The 21670-nt window shown below is 43.5% G+C and overlaps 1 long non-coding RNA gene across 1 annotated transcript in view; it reads right to left on the reverse strand.

The window, feature by feature from the left end:
* LOC311149070 overlaps positions 1–21518 on the reverse strand; it is a 55207-nt gene extending 33689 nt beyond the window's left edge. Inside the window, exon 1 of the long non-coding RNA XR_014614999.1 lies at positions 21217–21518. This is a non-coding gene — a long non-coding RNA (uncharacterized lncRNA). The remainder of the gene's footprint in view (positions 1–21216) is intronic.
* Positions 21519–21670: the final 152 nt, after the last annotated feature.

The raw sequence follows: 21670 nt of genomic DNA on the forward strand, positions 1-21670 counted from the left end.
CCGCCCGGGCAACGAAGGAGTGGCTTCGTAAGAAGCATTTCAAGGTCCTGGAGTGGCCTAGCCAGTCTCCAGATCTCAACCCCATAGAATATCTTTGGAGGGAGTTGAAAGTCCGTGTTGACCAGCGACAGCCCCAAAACATCACTGCTCTAGAGGAGATCTGCATGGAGGAATGGGCCAAAATACCAGCAACAGTGTGTGAAAACCTTGTGAAGACTTACAGAAAACGTTTGACCTGTGTCATTGCCAACAAAGGGTATATAACAAAGTATTGAGAAACTTTTGTTATTGACCAAATACTTATTTTCCACCATAATTTGCAAATAAATTCATTAAAAATCCTACAATGTGATTTTCTGGACTTCTTTTTCTAATTTTGTCTGTCATAGTTGACGTGTACCTATGATGAAAATTACAGGCCTCTCTCATCTTTTTATGTGGGAGAACTTGCACAATTGGTGGCTGACTAAATACTTTTTTCCCCCACTGTATTTCCACGACAGTATCCACACTGTAGCTTAGAGTAGGAGTGCTGATCTAGGATCTGTCCGTATAATCTTATTCATTATGATCTCAAAGGCAAAACTGATCCTACATTAGCACTCCTATTCGGAGACGCTTTGTGGGCCCTGATATGACCAGACATGTGAACGCTATGTTGTGGGGCCCTGATTTCAACTATCATATCATGTTGGAACAGTGATGGTTCCCAAGGAATGTGAAAACGGATCCGATTTTGCGGTTGTTTTGACCACTGCTGAACACACAGGCAGCTGGGGTATCCATCCTCCTCTATTCCACACTGTGTGGGTTGTCATATATGACCTATACAGTGCCTTTGGAAAGTATTCAGACCCCTTGACTTTTCCACATTTTGTTACGTTACAGCCTTATTCTAAAATGGATTTAATAAAACAATTTCCTCAGCAATCTACACACAATAACCCATAATGACAAAGCGAAAACAGGTTTTTAGAAATGTTTGCAAATATATTCAAAACAAAAAACAGAAATCCCTTATTTACATAAGTATTCCGACTGTTTGCGAAATTGAGCTCAGGTGCATTCTGTTTCCATTGATCATCCTTGAGATGTTTCTACAACTTGATTGGAGACCACCTGTGGTAAATTCAATAGATTGGACTTGATTTGGAAAAGCACACACCTGTCTATATAAGGTCCCACAGTTGACAGTGCATGTCAGAGTAAAAACCAAGCCATGAGGTCGAAGAAATTTGTCCGTAGAGCTCCAAGACTGGATTGTGTCAAGGCACAGATCTGGGGAAGGGTACCAACACATTTCTGCAGCATTGAAGGTCCCCAAGAACACAGTGGCCTCCATCATTCTTAAATGGAAGAAGTTTAGAACCACCAAGACTAGAGCTGGCCGCATGGCCAAACTGAGTGATCGGGGGAGAAGGGCCTTGGTCAGGGAGGTGACCAAGAACCCGATGGTCACTCTGACATAGCTCTAGAGTTCCTCTATGGAGATGGGAGAACCTTCCAGAAGGACAACCATCTCTGCGGTACTCCACCAATCAGGCCTTTATGGTAGTGGCCAGACAGAAACCAGGCACATGACAGCCCGCTTGGAGTTTGCCAAAAGGCACCTAAAGACTCTCAGACCATGAGAAACAAGATTCTCTGGTCTAATGAAACCAAGACTGAACTCTTTTGCCTGAATGCCAAGTGTCACGTCTGGAGGAAACCTGGCACCATCCCTACGGTGAAGCATGGTGGTGGCAGCATCATGCTGAGGGGATGTTTTTCAGCGGCAGGGACTGGGAGACTAGTCAGGATCGAGGCAAAGATGAACGGAGCAAAGTACAGAGAGATCCTTGATGAAAACCTGCTCCAGAGTGCTCAGGACCTCAGACTGGGGCGAAGGTTCACCTTCCAACAGGACAACGACCCTAAGCACACAGCCAAGACAACGCAGGAGTGGCTTCGGGACACGTCTCTGAATGTCCTTGAGTGGCCCAGCCAGAGCCCGGACTTGAACCCGATCGAACATCTCTGGAGAGACCTGAAAATAGCTGTGCAGCAATGCTCCCCATCCAACCTGACAGAGCTTGAGAGGTTCTGCAGAGAAGAATGGGAGAAACTCCCCCAATACAAGTATGCCAAGCTTGTAGCGTCTTACCCAAGAAGACTCGAGGCTGTAATCGCTACCAAAGATGCTTCAACAAAGTACTGAGTAAAGGGTCTGAATACTTATGTAAATGTCATATTTCATAAAAATATATATATATATATTAGCAAAAATGTTAAAAAAAACAGTTTTTGCTTTGTCATTATGGGGTATTGTGTGTAGACTGATGAGGGGGAAAAAACAATTTAATCAATTTTTTTAACAAAGCTGTAACCTAACAAAATGTGGAAAAAGTCAAAGGGTCTGAATACTTTTCGAAGGCACTGTATGTCCTATATGTACATATCTACCTCAACTAGCTCGTACCCCTGCACATCGACTCGGTACTGGTACCCCATGTATATAGCCAAGTATAAATATAAATAAATATTCCATTTTATTTGGAACGGCAAGCCAGACAAAATTAAACGGGCCTATTTATATAATGAATATGAATTCGGAGGACAGAAATTCTTAAATATTAAAGCATTAGACCTATCACTAAAAGCTTCAGTCATACAAAAGTTACATAAATCCAAACTGGTTCTCTAGCAAATTAGTAAGATTGTCTCACCCAATGTTCAAGAATGGCCGTTTTCGCTTTATTCAGATTACAACCTCTCACTTTCAGTTATTTGAAAAGGAAAATATCTCCCAAATATCACTATTTCTATAACAAGCCACTGACAGTTGGTTGCAATTTCAAGTTAATCCTCCAGAAATGACAGAACATATAATGCAACAAATATTGTGGATAAACTCAAATATACTAATTTATAAAAATAAAAAAACATTATGAAAAAAAAATATATATATATATATATATATATAATCTTCGTAAATGATATCATAGGTAGGACTGGTGGAGTTATGTCGCACATGCAGCTAACAAAAACATATGGAAATGTCTGCTCTACCCAAAATTACAACCAAATAATTGCAGAATTACCGCAAAAATGGAGGAGGGAAGTGGAAGGGGGGAAAAGTAAGGAACTTGTCTGTCGGCCCTGCATTAAAGAACATAATTGGTTAAAGAAAATTGTGATAAATAAAAAAGTACACCAGTTTCAGAACCAAAGGATTGACAGCCGTCCCATATAGATTGCAAAATAGCTGGGAAGAGATTTTTGACGTACTGATTCCATAGCATAGTGTTTATGAACTGATAAGCAAAACGATGCAGGATTCAAAACATATAATTTTTGAATTTAAATTATTATACAAAATTCTTGCTACCAATAGAATGTTATTTATATGGGGGATACAATCTTCCCAGCTCTGCAGATTTAGCTGCGAAGAGACAGAATCATTAGATCATTTGTTTTGGTACTGTCCATTTGTAGCTTGTTTTTGGACACAGGCCCAGGAATGGCTGAAGGATTGCAATATTTACCTGGAACTAACCCTGCAGATAGCACTACTGGGTGATCTGAAAAGTCATAGTCAATCGATCAATAATATAATAATAATTTTAGCAAAAATGTTTATTTTCAATTTACAATCTGTAAAAACAATTAGAATAGAACGGTTCAGAACTTTTGTGAAACATCACAGTACAGTTGAAAAATATATGGCAAATAGAAATCCAATATGGATGGTGATAAGAGATAGATGGGAGGTGTTGAATGGAGCTGAAGGATGGGACTAATAACAACTAACAACTAATAACAACAAGATAACTAATGTAAAGCATACTGTGTCCATAATAAGTATATTTGGTTATAGGTTGAGAGCTTTTGTGAAAGATCACAGTTAGAAAGATTTGGCATACAGTGGGGAAAAAAAGTATTTAGTCAGCCACCAATTGTGCAAGTTCTCCAATTTAAATAGATGAGAGAGGCCTGTAATGTTCATCATAGGTACACGGCAACTATGACAGACAAAATTACATTTTTTCCCCCCAGAAAATCACATTGTAGGATTTTTTATGAATTTATTTGCAAATTATGGTGGAAAATAAGTATTTGGTCAATAACAAAAGTTTCTCAATACTTTGTTATATACCCTTTGTTGGCAATGACACAGGTCAAACGTTTTCTGTAAGTCTTCACAAGGTTTTCACACACTGTTGCTGGTATTTTGGCCCATTCCTCCATGCATATCTCCTCTAGAGCAGTGATGTTTTGGGGCTGTCACTGGGCAACACAGACTTTCAACTCCCTCCAAAGATTTTCTATGGGGTTGAGATCTGGAGACTGGCTAGGCCACTCCAGGACCTTGAAATGTTTCTTACGAAGCCACTCCTTCGTTGCTCGGGCGGTGTGTTTGGGATTATTGTCATGCTGAAAGACCCAGCCACGTTTCATCTTCAATGCCCTTGCTGATGGAAGGAGGTTTTCACTCAAAATCTCACGATACATGGCCCCATTCATTCTTTCCTTTACACGGATCAGTCGTCCTGGTCCCTTTGCAGAAAAACAGCCCCAAAGCATGATGTTTCCACCCCCATGCTTCACAGTAGGTATGGTGTTCTTTGGATGCAACTCAGCATTCTTTGTCCTCCAAACACGACGAGTTGAGTTTTTACCAAAAAGTTCTATTTTGGTTTCATCTGACCATATGACATTCTCCCAATCCTCTTCTGGATCATCCAAATGCACTCTAGCAAACTTCAGACGGGCCTGGACATGTACTGGCTTAAGCAGGGGGACACGTCTTGCACTGCAGGATTTGAGTCCCTGGCGGCGTAGTGTGTTACTGATGGTATGCTTTGTTACTTTGGTCCCAGCTCTCTGCAGGTCATTCACTAGGTCCCCCCGTGTGGTTCTGGGATTTTTTCTCACCGTTCTTGTGATCATTTTGACCCCACGGGGTGAGATCTTGCGTGGAGCCCCAGATCGAGGGAGATTATCACTGGTCTTGTATGTCTTCCATTTCCTAATAATTGCTCCCACAGTTGATTTCTTCAAACCAAGCTGCTTACCTATTGCAGATTCAGTCTTCCCAGCCTGTTACAGGTCTACAATTTTGTTTCTGGTGTCCTTTGACAGCTCTTTGGTCTTGGCCATAGTGGAGTTTGGAGTGTGACTGTTTGAGGTTGTGGACAGGTGTCTTTTATACTGATAACAAGTTCAAACAGGTGCCATTAATACAGGTAACGAGTGGAGGACAGAGGAGCCTCTTAAAGAAGAAGTTACAGATCTGTGAGAGCCAGAAATCTTGCTAGTTTGTAGGTGACCAAATACTTATTTTCCACCATAATTTGCAAATAAATTCATTAAAAATCCTACAATGTGATTTTATAGAAAAAAAATTCTAAATTTGTCTGTCATAGTTGACGTGTACCTATGATGAAAATTACAGGCCTCTCTCATCTTTTTAAGTGGGAGAACTTGCACAATTGGTGGCTGACTAAATACTTTTTTCCCCCACTGTATACTGTGGGGAGAACAAGTATTTGATACACTGCCGATTTTGCAGGTTTTCCTACTTACAAAGCATGTAGAGGTCTATAATTATTATCATAGGTACACTTCAACTGTGAGAGATGGAATCTAAAACAAAAATCCAGAAAATCACATTGTATGATTTTTAAGTAATTAATTTGCATTTTATTGCATGACATAAGTATTTGATCACCTACCAACCAGTAAGAATTCCAGCTCTCACAGACCTGTTAGTTTTTCTTTAAGAAGCCCTCCTGTTCTCCACTCATTACCTGTATTAACTGCACCTGTTTGAACTCCTTACCTGTATAAAAGACACCTGTCCACACACTCAATCAAACAGACTCCAACCTCTCCACAATGGCCAAGACCAGAGAGCTGTGTAAGGACATAAGGGATACAATTGTAGACCTGCACAAGGCTGGGATGGGCTACAGGACAATAGGCAAGCAGCTTGGTGAGAAGGCAACAACTGTTGGCGCAATTATTAGAAAATGGAAGAAGTTCAAGATGACGGTCAATCACCCTCGGTCTGGGGCTCCATGCAAGATCTCACCTCGTGGGGCATCAATGATCATGAGGAAGGTGAGGGATCAGCCCAGAACTACACGGAAGGACCTGGTCAATGACCTGAAGAGAGCTGGGACCACAGTCTCAAAGAAAACCATTAGTAACACACTACACCATCATGGATTAAAATCCTGCAGCGCACGCAAGGTCCCCCTGCTCAAGCCAGCGCATGTCCAGGCCGTCTGAAGTTTGCCAATGATCATCTGGATGATCCAGAGGAGGAATGGGAGAAGGTCATATGGTCTGATGAGACAAAAATAGAGCTTTTTGGTCTAAACTCCACTCACCGTGTTTGGAGTAAGAAGAAGGATGAGTACAATCCCAAGAACACCATACCAACCGTGAAGCATGGAGGTGGAAACATCATTCTTTGGGGATGCTTTTCTGCAAAGGGGACAGGACGACTGCACCGTAGTGAGGGGAGGATGGATGGGGCCATGTATCGCGAGATCTTGGCCAACAACCTCCTTCCCTCAGTAAGAGCATTGAAGATGGGTCGTGGCTGGCTCTTCCAGCATGACAATGACCCGAAACACACAGCCAGGGCAACTAAGGAGTGGCTCCGTAAGAAGCATCTCAAGGTCCTGGAGTGGCCTAACCAGTCTCCAGACCTGAACCCAATAGAAAATCTTTGGAGGGAGCTGAAAGTCCGTATTGCCCAGCGACAGCCCCGAAACCTGAAGGATCTGGAGAAGGTCTGTATGGAGGAGTGGGCCAAAATCCCTGCTGCAGTGTGTGCAAACCTGGTCAAGACCTACAGGAAACGTATGATCTCTGTAATTGCAAACAAAGGTTTCTGTACCAAATATTAAGTGGAGGTGAGATCTTTCACGAGGTGAGATCTTGCATGGACCCCCAGGCCGAGGGAGATTGACAGTCCTTTTGTGTTTCTTCCATTTGCGAATCATCGCACCAACTGTTGTCACCTTCTCACCAAGCTGATTGGCGATGGCCTTGTAGCCCATTCCAGCCTTGTGTAGGTCTACAATCTTGTCCCTGAGATCCTTGGAGAGCTCTTTGTTCTTGGCCATGGTGGAGAGTTTGAAATATGATTGATTGATTGCTTCTGTGGACAGGTGTCTTTTATACAGGTAACAAACAGATTAGGAGCACTCCCTTTAAGAGTGTGCTCCTAATCTCAGCTCGTTACCTGTATAAAAGACACCTGGGAGCCAGAAATCTTTCTGATTGAGAGGGGGTCAAATACTAATTTCCCTCATTAAAATGCAAATCAATTTATAACATTCTTGACATGCGTTTTTCTGGATTTTGTTGTTGTTATTCTGTCTCTCACTGTTCAAATAAACCTACCATTCAAATTATAGACTGATCATTTCTTTGTCAGTGGGCAAACGTACAAAATCAGCAGGGGATCAAATACTTTTTTCCCTGACTGTGTGTGTGTGTGTGTGTATATATATATATATATATATATATATATATATATATATATATATATATATATATATATATATATATATACACACACACACATACATATACCTAATTTACATATACATACATATCTTTAAAAAATATATATTTCCCTTTTTACTTTCCAACCACACCACCCCTTCCCTAATTGGTGTAAACTAGTGAACAACAATGCTTAGGCCTCTACTTCCAGCTTATACATACTATATACATTTTATAGACACAGTCAATTTTATAATAATTCTATTTTGTTTGTTTTTACTCCTGAACTGCCTCTACCCTCAACCTCTCCGATCATTTTCATGATGTCCATCCGGTTTGCTTCTACAGTGGGGAGAACAAGTATTTGATACACTGCCGATTTTGCAGGTTTTCCTACTTTCAAAGCATGTAGAGGTCTGTAATTTTTATCATAGGTACACTTCAACTGTGAGAGACGGAATCTAAAACAAAAATCCAGAAAATCACATTGTATGATTTTTAAGTAATTAATTTGCATTTTATTGCATGACATAAGTATTTGATGCATCAGAAAAGCAGAACTTAATATTTGGTACAGAAACCTTTGTTTGCAATTACAGAGATCATACGTTCCCTGTAGGTCTTGACCAGGTTTGCACACACTGCAGCAGGGATTTTGGCCCACTCCTCCATACAGACCTTCTCCAGATCCTTCAGGTTTCGGGGCTGTCGCTGGGCAATACGGACTTTCAGCTCCCTCCAAAGATTTTCTATTGGGTTCAGGTCTGGAGACTGGCTAGGCCACTCCAGGACCTTGAGATGCTCCTTACGGAGCCACTCCTTAGTTGCCCTGGCTGTGTGTTTCGGGTCGTTGTCATGCTGGAAGAACCAGCCACGACCCATCTTCAATGCTCTTACTGAGGGAAGGAGGTTGTTGGCCAAGATCTCGCGATACATGGCCCCATCCATCCTCCCCTCAATACGGTGCAGTCGTCCTGTCCCCTTTGCAGAAAAGCATCCCCAAAGAAAGATGTTTCCACCTCCATGTTTCATGGTTGGGATGGTGTTCTTGGGGTTGTACTCATCCTTCTTCTTCCTCCAAACACGGCGAGAGGCATTTAGACCAAAAAGCTATATTTTTGTCTCATCAGACCACATGACCTTCTCCCATTCATCCTCTGGATCATCCAGATGGTCATTGGCAAACTTCAGACGGGCCTGGACATGCGCTGGCTTGAGCAGGGGGACCTTGCGTGCGCAGCAGGATTTTAAACCATGACGGCGTAGTGTGTTACTAATGGTTTTCTTTGAGACTGTGGTCCCAGCTCTCTTCAGGTCATTGACCAGGGGCCTCATGTATCAATCTTGCGTACGCACGAAAACACGGCGTACGCCAGCTTTCACGTTCACGGTCAGATGTACTAACAGTGAAATTAACGTAAGAATGTGCGTTCTTCCACGTAAACTTCAGGCCTGGCGTACGTACATTTTTGTGATGTTTGTCCGTTGGCGACTCATAGAGGCAATAAAGTGAAGTGGCAAACATTACACTACGAACTGTTCTATCGCACCTGCCAGATATTGCTTATAATTTGTAATTGATAAATGATTTGCCATATTATTGTCACACGAGTCTTATTAGAATATTCTATTAATTATGCAATTAAGTAAGAACATATATAAAGGATGTGAAAATTGATACAACCCGTCTAGCAATGGCAGCTTTGGCTTTATTAGAAGACATTTTCAATGGACAAATCCGGAGAGAACGAGTTTTTAGGGACCACTGTGATTTTCTGGCCCACGACGATGACTGGCTCATCAGCCGTTTCAGATTTCCAAGGGCTATACTCTTGGAGCTCTGCGCTGAGTTGGGTCCGAATTTGGAAAGAGAGACAGTGAGGAGCCACGCATTACCCGTTCCTTTACAGGTGCTTACTACACTTGGTTTCCTAGCAACCGGTTCTTTCCAAAGAGAACTGGCAGACCGCTCAGGAATAAGCCAGTCGTGTTTGAGCCGTGCAATGCCACCTGTATGGGACGGCATCATCCGCTTGTCTACCAGGTATATAACGTTCCCATACGATGCTGGTGACCAGCCAAACATCAAAGCGCAATTTGCAGCGATAGCCGGTTTTCCTAATGTAATCGGAGCGATCGACTGCACACATATTGCTATAAAGGCGCCATCTGAAGACGAATTTGCATATGTGAATCGGAAACATTTCCATTCAATAAATGTGCAGATTATATGTGATGCACAAATGCGCCTAACAAATATTGTGGCAAGGTGGCCTGGGTCAACCCATGATTCATATATCCTTACAAACAGCATGGTTGGGATGAGACTCCAAGCTGGCAGGGTGCGCGATGGGTGGCTACTTGGTAAGTTATGCATTTAAATGTATGGTTCTATCTAAAAGTAAAATGTTTGTGTCTGTAATTATTATTACTGCCCATCAGGAGACAGTGGTTATCCACTAAAGACGTGGCTGTTAACCCCCCTCACCAACCCACAAACTGACCGAGAGCGCAGATACAATGATGCCCATTCCCGCACTCGGTCAGTTGTGGAGCGGGCGATTGGGCAGCTGAAATGTCGGTGGCGCTGCCTTGACAGGACCGGGGGGATGCTGTTATACCGCCCTGACAAGGTTTGCCGCATCATACTGGCCTGTGGAGTGCTGCACAATGTCGCGCACAGGCATGGCATAACCCTTGGTGAGGTGGGGGCACCGCCAGATGACCCTGACCCAGGACCAGTATATGTGCAGCACAATCAACAAGCCATTCAGGCCCGTCAACGTGTAATTGCGACAATATAAATGGTACTCAGACACAAAGTTCATTTTTTGACCAATTCTTTTAATGAATGGCTTATTTCTGTGAGTGCGTCAGTGACATTTTTAAGGTGACTGTTCATTTCTTCAATGGCCCTAACAATTTGTTGTTGTGACTCCAGAACAGCATGCGTCAAGACACGGCCAGATGGACGGGCTTCAGCACTGGGGGGAACATTAGAGACACGGGAGACGCTGGACTGAATGGGCTCTGGCTGCTCAGGTGGTGCGGACTCTGAGTGCGTGCCAGTGGACGTTCCTGCGGTTCCTAAGTCCAATTAAACACAGGCACATCTTAACAGTAATTTGAGTCTGTTCCTTATTAATGGGTACACGCATTTGCAATAAAAGCAGTGGATACGTGAAATCTCTGGTGTACCTTTTGCTATATTGCATGCACTTAAAAATTAAACAGTGGCTGGCTATGTATATCAAAGTTAAGGAAATAAATCTGAGTCACCTTGCTGGCAGTCCTGTAGTATATCCGAGTCTCCTACATCAGCGGATACGATTCCAGAGATTAACGTGTCTCCTACAATAGAGGCAACTCTCTGATCAAAGGGTGCAAGTTCATCGGTCCCTGTACCACCGCCTGTTCTGCCCACACTTTGTCGGTGCGCAGCAGTTCTCCGCTTAACTTCCACCTTTATGTCTGACCATTTCTTCTTCAGTTCATTTACGGTGCGACTCTCAGATCCCACCGCGTTGACGGCATCAGACAAACTCGCCCACTCTTTTTTCTTTCTTTTGTTATTAATTCCAGAGGACAGATTTCCAAATAAAATATTTTTTCTTGTTTCTACCTCTGATAGTAGCACCTCTAATTCGTTTTCAGTGAAATTTCGTTTCTTGCTTGCTTTAGCCATGTTCTTGCAGGTTTCTTTTGCCAAATTGGACTAATTACCATATTTAAATTGATTTAATTGAGGGAGGAGACAGGGTGTGGTGTGGTGCTCATGCATGTGCGCTCAATTTCGCGTTGATTGGGATGTACAAAGAGAATGTATGCGGAATGCTGCGTACGCAGAGATTCATACATCTGATTTTTTTGGTGCGTACGCACATTTATGGCTTTGTCCGTACCCAATGTTTTAGTATGAATTCAACGCAAGTCTTTGTACATGAGGCCCCAGGTCCTGCCGGGTAGTTCTGGGCTGATCCCTCACCTTCCTCATGATTATTGATGCCCCACGAGGTGAGATCTTGCATGGAGCCCCAGACCAAGGGTGATTGACCGTCATCTTGAACTTCTTCCATTTTCTAATAATTGTGCCAACAGTTGTTGCCTTCTCACCAAGCTGCTTGCCTATTGTCCTGTAGCCCATCCCAGCCTTGTGCAGGTCTACAATTGTATCCCTGATGTCCTTACACAGCTCTCTGGTCTTGGCCATTGTGGAGAGGTTGGAGTCTGTTTGATTGAGTGTGTGGACAGGTGTCTTTTATACAGGTAACGAGTTCAAACAGGTGCAGTTAATACAGGTAATTAGTGGAGAACAGGAGGGCTTCTTAAAGAAAAACTAACAGGTCTGTGAGAGCCGGAATTCTTACTGGTTGGTAGGTGATCAAATACTTATGTCACGCAATAAAATGCAAATTAGTTACTTAAAAATCATACAATGTGATTTTCTGGATTTTTGTTTTAGATTCCGTCTCTCGCAGTTGAAGTGTACCTATGATAAAAATTACAGACCTCTACATGCTTTGTAACTAGGAAAACCTGCAAAATCGGCAGTGTATCAAATACTTGTTCTCCCCACTGTGTGTGTGTGTGTGTGTGTATACAGGTAAAAGTCAGTAAATTAGAATATTTTGAAAAACTTGATTTATTTCAGTAATTGCATTCAAAAGGTGTAACTTGTACATTATATTTATTCATTGCACACAGACTGATGCATTCAAATGTTTATTTCATTTAATTTTGATGATTTGAAGTGGCAACAAATGAAAATCCAAAATTCCGTGTCACAAAATTAGAATATTGTGTAAGGGTTACATTTTGAAGACACCTGGTGCCACAAAATAATCAGCTGATTAACTCAAAACACCTGCAAAGGGCTTTAAATGGTCTCTCAGTCCAGTTCTGAAGCCTACACAAACATGGGGAAGACTTCAGATTTGACAGCTGTCCAAAAGGCGACCATCGACACATTGCACAAGGAGGGAAAGACACAAAAGGTTATTGCAGAAGAGGCTGGCTGTTCTCAGAGCTCTGTGTCCAAACACATTAATAGAGAGGCAAAGGGAAGGAAAAACTGTGGTCAGAAAAAGTGTACAAGCGATAGGGATCACCGCGCCCTAGTCAAGATTGTGAAAAAAAAACCATTCAAAAATGTGGGGGAGATTCACAAGGAGTGGACAGCTGCTGGAGTCAGGGCTTCAAGATCCACCACCAAGAGACGCTTGAAAGACATGGGTTTCAACTGCCGCATACCTCGTGTCAAGCCACTGTTGACCAAGAAACAGCGCGAAAAGCGTCTCACCTGGGCTAAGGAAAAAAAGAGCTGGACTGCTGCTGAGTGGTCTAAAGTCATGTTTTCTGACGAAAGCAAATTTTGCATTTCCTTTGGAAATCGAGGTCCCAGAGTCTGGAGGAAGACAGGAGAGGCACAGGATCCACGTTGCCTGAAGTCTAGTGTAAAGTTTCCACCATCAGTGATGGTTTGGGGTGCCATGTCATCTGCTGGTGTCGGTCCACTCTGTTTCCTGAGATCCAGGGTCAACGCAGCCGTCTACCAGCAAGTTTTAGAGCACTTCATGCTTCCTGCTGCTGACCTGCTCTATGGAGATGGAGATTTCAGGTTCCAACAGGACTTGGCGCCTGCACACAGCGCAAAATCTACCCGTGCCTGGTTTACGGACCATGGTATTTCTGTTCTAAATTGGCCAGCCAACTCCCCTGACCTTAGCCCCATAGAAAATCTGTGGGGTATTGTGAAAAGGAAGATGCAGAATGCCAGACCCAACAACGCAGAAGAGTTGAAGGCCACTATCAGAGCAACCTGGGCTCTCATAACACCTGAGCAGTGCCAGAAACTCATCGACTCCATGCCACGCCGCATTAATGCAGTAATTGAGGCAAAAGGAGCTCCAACCAAGTATTGAGTATTGTACATGCTCATATTTTTCATTTTCATACTTTTCAGTTGGCCAACATTTCTAAAAAATCCCTTTTTTGTATTAGCCTTAAGTAATATTCTAATTTTGTGACACACGGAATTTTGGATTTTCATTTGTTGCCACTTCAAATCATCAAAATTAAATGAAATAAACATTTGAATGCATCAGTCTGTGTGCAATGAATAAATATAATGTACAAGTTACACCTTTTGAATGCAATTACTGAAATAAATCAAGTTTTTCAAAATATTCTAATTTACTGACTTTTACCTGTATATATATATATATATATTTGCGAGAAGAAGAAAAAAACATATGGGGGATTGGAAGTGATGCAGACAATTATATTGATGAAGTTACAATCTTTCTGCAATTTTAAAGCTGATCAACCGCCCCCCCCCCCCCAAAAAAAAACCATACATGAATAAGTATATTTCAAGCTAGAATGCAACCGTCTACACCTGTTGTTTACGAAGCATGTGACAAATAAAATGTCATTTGATTTAACATGCTTTTCCCACCCAGAAGTGGGAACTGTCGAATTTTCATTCCAATCTATCCCACTCACAATGTAAACACCTTTAGTAAGACTGACATGCATAACTAGCTCCCCAGCTTGCAAGTAATACTGCTTCAGAGTACATTTTCACATTTTAGTCATTTAGCAGACACTCTTTTCCAGAGCGACTTACAGGAGCAATTAGGGTTAAGTGCCTTGCTCAAGGGCACATCGACATATTTTTCACCTAGTCGGCTCGGGGATTCGAACCAGCGATCTTTCGTTTACTGGCACAACGCTCTTAACCACTAAGCTACCTGCCGCCCAGACAGAGTACTCACAAGTCCACCAGGGGCCTGTTGCACAAAACTAGGATAAGGGATTAAGCCAGGATATCTTGGTGATCCTGGCTCAATTGATCCGTAATCCGGTTGCACTAAAGATGGATAGGGGGCAGGAGGATATGTTATGGTATAAATTACCATGGAGATTTATTCTGTGGAGCTAGCCTGCTCCAGACCAGGCTAAATTCCAGGATCTATTTAATCTCATCCCTAATGTCAGTCAGCAGTCACCACAAATGGAAACCAATAGTTATTTCACTGCTCACTATACATTGTTATCACATATAACTAGACCCACTGTCATTATTTAAACGTTTGTGATCATTAATTTCAATGATTTTGGATAAAAAATGATTTTTAGATGATGTTGCTATCATTAGATAATTTACAGTTTCCCATAGACTATAAGGCTATATATAAAATGATAGAATATTAGGGCCACAGAGGGGAAAAAAACACAAGTCATAATATTGTAACCAGTTGTTTTAAAGGAGGACAGTTGTTAAAATGACAGATGTGGGGCATTTCGTGAAATTGTACTTCAGTATGGTTTCATAAACAAAGACATGCTGATGTGCCAGAATATTAAGTATCACATTGTCATAAGTATCAAAACTGTAAAAACAATATGTAGCTTTTCTGCAGAAAGAACCAGCCTCATAAATTTATGACTTTATCCTTTTTCTTCAGTGTGGCCCTAGTACACTGTCATATAAACAAATACACATTCCATATGAATATAAAAACACAATGTGTAACATTATGTTCCTTTATTGAATAAGGACAAAACAAAGCAGGTAAACCATCAGCTCCTTTCGAAACTGAAGTCACAGTGACTCTACAAGATGGAAAGCACAGAATCCAAGCATATTATACAAAATTATACATACACATTCAAAGGTCTGTATATAACACACCCTGCATGTCTGCACACTAAAATAAATGCAGGACAAATCCATACACATCAACTGAACAGACAAATGAATGGATGCAGTAGCCTCCCTGCAGCCTTGTATTACACACAGTATACCGCACAAACATCATAAGAGGCCAAATTCGTAAAAAAACGAACCCAAAAAACCCCAAATTCCTCTGCCACCGCAGGACATATTTAACCAAAATTGAAAGCACACATACTAACTAAAATAATTCAACACATTACATTTACATTTACATTTTAGTCATTTAGCAGACGCTCTTAACCAGAGCGACTTACAGGAGCAATTAGGGTTAAGTGCCTTGCTCAAGGGCACATTAACGTCATTTAGCAGACGCTCTTAGCCAGAGCGACTCACAAATTGGTGCGTTCACCCTATAGCCAGTGGGATAACCACTTTACAATTTGGGGGGGGGGGGGGGGGGGGGTTAGAAGGAATACTTTAGCCTATCCCAGGTATTCCTTAAAGAGGTGGGGTTTCAAATGTCTCCGGAAGGTGGTGAGTGACTCCGCTGTCCTGGCGTCGTGAGGGAGCTTGTTCCACCATTGGGGTGCCAGAGCAGCGAACAGTTTTGACTGGGCTGAGGGGGAGCTGTGCTTCCGCAGAGGAAGGGGAGCCAGCAGGCCAGAGGTGGATGAACGCAATGTCCTCGTTTGGGTGTAGGGACTGATCAGAGCCTGAAGGTACAGGGGTGCCGTTCCCCTCACTGCTCCAAAGGCAAGCACCATGGTCTTGTAGCGGATGCGAGCTTCAATTGGAAGCCAGTGGAGTGTGCGGAGGAGGGGGGTGACGTGAGAGAACTTGGGAAGGTTGAACACCAGACGGGCTGCGGCATTCTGGATGAGTTGTAGGGGTTTAATGGCACAGGCAGGGAGCCCAGCCAACAGCGAGTTGCAGTAGTCCAGACGGGAGATGACAAGTGCCTGGACCAGGACCTGCGCCGCTTCCTGTGTAAGGCAGGGTCGCACTCTCCGAATGTTGTAGAGCATGAACCTGCAGGAGCGGGTCACCGCCTTGATGTTGGCGGAGAACGACAGGGTGTTGTCCAGGGTCACGCCTAGGCTCTTCGCACTCTGGGAGGAGGACACAGCGGAGTTGTCTACCGTGATGGCGAGATCATGGAACGGGCAGTCCTTCCCGGGGAGGAAGAGCAGCTCCATCTTGCCAGGGTTCAGCTTGAGGTGGTGATCCGTCATCCATACTGATATGTCTGCCAGACATGCAGAGATGCGATTCGCCACCTGGTGATCAGAAGGGGGAAAGGAGAAGATTAGTTGTGTATCGTCAGCGTAGCAATGATAGGAAAGGCCATGTGAGGATATGACAGAGCCAAGTGACTTGGTGTATAGGGAGAAAAGGAGAGGGCCCAAAACCGATCCCTGGGGGACACCAGTGGTGAGAGCACGTGGTGCGGAGACAGCTTCCCGCCACGCCACTTGGTAGGAGCGACCGGTCAGGTAGGACGCAATCCAGGAGTGAGCCGCGCCGGAGATGCCCATTTCGGAGAGGGTGGAGAGGAGGATCTGATGGTTCACAGTATCAAAGGCAGCAGACAGATCTAGAAGGACAAGAGCAGAGGAGAGAGAGTTAGCTTTAGCAGTGCGGAGAGTCTCTGTGACACAGAGAAGAGCAGTCTCAGTTGAATGACCAGTCCTGAAACCTGATTGGTTTGGATCAAGAAGGTCATTCTGAGAGAGATAGCAAGAGAGTTGGCTAAAGACGGCACGCTCAATAGTTTTGGAAAGAAAAGAAAGAAGGGATACTGGTCTGTAGTTGTTGACATCAGTGGGGTCGAGTGTTGGTTTTTTGAGAAGGGGAGTAACTCTCGCTCTCTTGAAGACGGAAGGGACATGGCCAGCGGTCAAGGATGAGTTGATCAGCGAGGTGAGGTAGGGGAGAAGGTCACCGGAGATGGTCTGGAGAAGGGAGGAGGGGATGGGGTCAAGCGGGCAGGTTGTTGGGCGGCCTGCAGTCACAAGTCGCAGGATCTTATCTGGAGAGAGAGGGGAGAAAGAAGTCAAAGCATAGGGTAGGGCAGTGTGAGCAGGACCAGCAGTGTCATTAGGCTTAACAAACAAGGATCGGATGTCGTCAACCTTCTTTTCAAAGTGGTTGACGAAGTCATCCACAGAGGGACCAACACATATTGGTCCCTCAGCAGCCGACCACTGTCGTCATCAGGGAAGATTGCCGGATTGTCCCAGTCCATGGCTGGTGGCACTCTGGGGGCCCTCTCCTTCCTCAGGCAGGCCACATTGTGGAGGACAGCACAAGCCACAGTAATATCACATGCCCTAACAGGGCTGACCCTTAATTTGTGAAGGCAGTGAAAGCGTGCCTTCAGGAGGCCAAAGGTCATTTCAACTCTGGCCCTGGTCCTGGCATGGGCATGGTTGTAGGCCTGCTGTGCTTCCTGGGGGTCTGTGAAAGGTGTCAGGAGAAAAGGCTGGCAGCCATACCCCCTGTCTCCCAGCAACACACCAGAGAATTCACCTGTCAACACAAAATCTCATCATTACTACCTCATAAACACAGTGATATTCTTGACACAGCCATGATGGTTATAAATAGGGGTTGTGTGGCTTACCTTGTGATAGGCACTGATAGATTTCAGAGGCCCGAAAGATTCTGGAGTCATGGACTGAGCCAGGCCATTTTGCCACAACATTGCTGATCACACAGTCAGCATTGCAGACCATCTGAAATCATAAGATGAGGAATATTACACCAATCAATGCACATCACTGGCAATGCAGAGTGTTCGTCAATGGACAATATCAAAAAGTTATGTTCACCTGAACATTAATGCTGTGAAAGGATTTCCTATTCACAAAATCGGCCTCATGGGCACCTGAGGGGGCTTTTATCCTTATGTGTGTGCAGTCCACTGCACCAATGACATTGGGGAAACCTGTCACACAAAGTAATGAGTATCCTACTATGTGTTAACAGTTGTCCTGTAATTTGTAGATCCTCTTACCTGCAATCCTATAGAACTCCTCTTTGATGTCACAGAGTCTTCTGTGGCCAGGGAAGGAGATGAAGACATCTGCTAATGCTTTGATAGCCAGACACACACTCCTTATTGTGCGGCAAATTGTGGCCTTGTTCAGCTGTTCTGCATCCCCCACTGAGTACAGGAAGGCTCCACTAGCAAAAAAGCGCAAGGCCACACAAACCATTTGCTCCACACTCAGTGCATGGCTCCGTGCAGTGCGGTGCTTAATCCTGGGACCCAGTAGTCTGCATAGATACCTGATGCCATCTGCAGAAAACCTGTATCTTTCATATAGATGGTCATCAGGGAAGGCCAGTGGGTCCAACCGGTCCCTGAAGACCCTTTCTCGCCTGAAGGCTCTCCTCAGCACAAGTGCTTCTTCATCCACCACATCTCGCACGAATGGGCATGCCATTGTCAGAGCAGAAAGGAACACACAATTTTGGGCCTTCATATAGGCTAGTGGCCACACCTGGTGCTGGGGGGGTGGGCAAAAGAGGGCGATGCCTTATAACGATGACTTGGTTGTACTGATTGCTGGGAAAATAAAAAAACCTTAGAAAGATGCCACCGTCCTGTGTGCTCACAATAAGAGCTCATATGTCATGGCTCACTTGACTTTACGAGAATATACCTAATTTTTATTTTGAGCTGTGTCATCTTCTTGGAGCTGGGGGAGGAAAGAAAAATAATGATTAATACATTTGTGTTACAGTTAGCATACAGTGTACATTGAAGGCATATCTCACCTCCCTCTCAAGTTTTTTTATTTCAAGGTCCAGTTTCCTAATTGTCCTCTTTTTTATTTCGGACTCCAGTGCAAGATTTTCCATCTTTTTCTTCTTGTACTGAATGTCTATGTCTGCCAGTTCTATTTGGCGCCGGAGGTGGTTGCCATACAACTTTCTGATAGCTTGTGAGCTCTGTGAACACAATACAATTAGCGCAGCTGGAATTTGGCAGGATGTGGTGTCCTTTTATTAATACGCACTATGTTGCCAGGCTGGTTTTCCCACTGTATAGCATCTGGGTCCTGTAAAAGAAATTAGATTTTTTGATTTTGATGAGGACTCCTCACCATTGTAGAGTAAATAGTACTTTCACAGTCTTAACATGATACCTCATGCCTTCTGGAATCCAGAGAGATGGTCTCCTCCTCATCATCGTCTCCATCATGTGCTGTTGCTGCTGCACTGGGGCCTTCACCCTATCACATTTAATCGGATTCATATTGAAGCTAGTAGACAAGACATGCCAGGCCTACAGTATGCCTTTGATGGAGTACTCACTGGATCAGCATCGTCTGGTGCTTGTGCTGGTGGCTCTAACAGGAACAAAGTGCTGCCAGACACTGCAAGGCAATAGGTAAACCAAAGTCAGACAGTCCAAATTGATTCAATATGAATGTGGTTGTATCCCATGTAGAGATGGAAGGACATACCTTGAATGAAGCGGGTGGCATCTTGGGAGGAACCTATGCTCGTCTCTTTCCCCCCAGGGATCCCCTCTAAGACGGGCCTGCCTTTATTTAGCTCCAAGGCCATGTCCTCTGCTGGGGTAAGGTCAGCCTTTGGTGACCCACCACCCGTGCCTTGTCTGTGGGTATTCTTTTTCACTGCTAAAACAGTACAGACAATGTGTGAGCAGGCACCTTCTGGGTACAATATATGCTTGTGCTTTGTTAAATATTAGTCAGGGACCATACCATTCTGCAGAATGTTCTTGTATTTGATTTTGACCTGCTGCCATGTCCGTTTTGGCCCGTTCATGTTTAATCTACACACACACACACACACACACACACACACACACACACACACACACACACACACACACATTTAATGGAGTCACACTGCAAAAAATTACTTGGTATTTGTGTCTTGTTTTCAGTAAAAATATCAAAAAATTTATCATAGCTTTATACAGTGTGATGGAGTTACTTTACACAATTTCACTCATATCTGCAGTGCATTTCAATTAAAAATTTAACCGTTTCATAATTACAGTACAACTGCATTTTTGGAGATGTGAATTAAATATTTGAATTGTAATTGTGATGTTTCAGCGGAGCGGTGAGTGTGTAATTGTGCACTACTTACGCATTCAGGCGGTCTGCAATACTTTGCCACGCTTTTTCTCTTTGCTTTATCACTGTGGCGGTGTTGCCTTTCTTCTTAATTATATATTTTACCTCCTCGTATGCCTCCATGAGGATTTGTGCTTCCGACGGGGAAAAGTACGCGGCTCTAGTTGCCATGGTAAATCAGTTAATCTGTGATCTGTGGCGGGGTCTATTTGAGTGAGCCGTGAGCGCGCACCTATCCAGGATTGGTTTCACCTGGCTTAATGAATCCGTGTCTGCTCATCCTGGCTTGGTCTTTGTGCAACCAATTAAGCCTGGACGCACATGTTTTGGCTTCATTGAGCTCAGCTGAGTCATTTATCCCGGATGTCTTAATTCTACTTTTGTGCAACAGGCCCCAGATCTCCATCCAACATCAACGTTTAAGAATCAACAAAGCCTCCAAAATGTAGACTCCACACACTCTACTCCTCCCTTTTATAAACAAGTCAGCTATCTTCTATGGAACCCCGCCCAATTGTAACAACTGCACTATATTGAGTTACCTTAATTTGAAGTGATCAAGTGTGGTTACTTCTCAACCGCCGTCAATCGAGTCACCTTATTCTGAAGCGATTGGCTGTGGTCTAACTAATAAAAAGTCCGTGCTCAAATGTTTTCAAAGCGAGAAACTCGGGAAGCAGTGTAGCTTGCTTCAACATAGCCCAATAATGGACTAAAGAAGCACGTTACTCCTTAGAGTCCAATGACCTTACATGTACTGTTTAAAGGCGAATTGGCTCTGGAAGCCAAAACAGCCAAATACTCCAACTAAACGTGAATCGATTCTCAATTGCAGTACAGTTTAATTAACATTAATCCCTCTACTTTCATATCACATCAAAATTATTTCACAAATGCAAAATACACACTTACTGTACAGTTTCATCCGGCTTTATCACATTTGCAGCCGACAGTATTTTTCAGTGACAAAACTTTTGTGGCGTCCATCTTCCGTTTACACACAGATGTTCAGACACCAATAGCGAATGAGCCTAGGTTGTCCACTCGATCTTTCGTCTGTTTTTTCCGTAAACAAGCACTATAACATGGAAATATAAAAGGTGTGTATCAATATAAAAAAAAAAAATATTATACGCGATGCGTGTTAATGTTCAGGCCGATCATCGGGGCTCTTAAAAAAAACTCCCCTAATTACATGTGTAGTGGAACGGAAAGGAGTCATGATCAAGGGCTAGCTTCAACCGGAAGCTGTACACTCACGTTCAGCTCCCCTACACACTTTTGTCCTATTCTTCAGCCTTAGCAGGCATAGAGATGGTGACTCCCGAGTGGCGCAGTGGTCTAGAGATCCTGGTTCGAGTCCAGG

The sequence above is a fragment of the Coregonus lavaretus genome, assembly GCF_964263955.1.
Source record: "Coregonus lavaretus genome assembly, chromosome: 21".
Taxonomy (NCBI): domain Eukaryota; kingdom Metazoa; phylum Chordata; class Actinopteri; order Salmoniformes; family Salmonidae; genus Coregonus; species Coregonus lavaretus.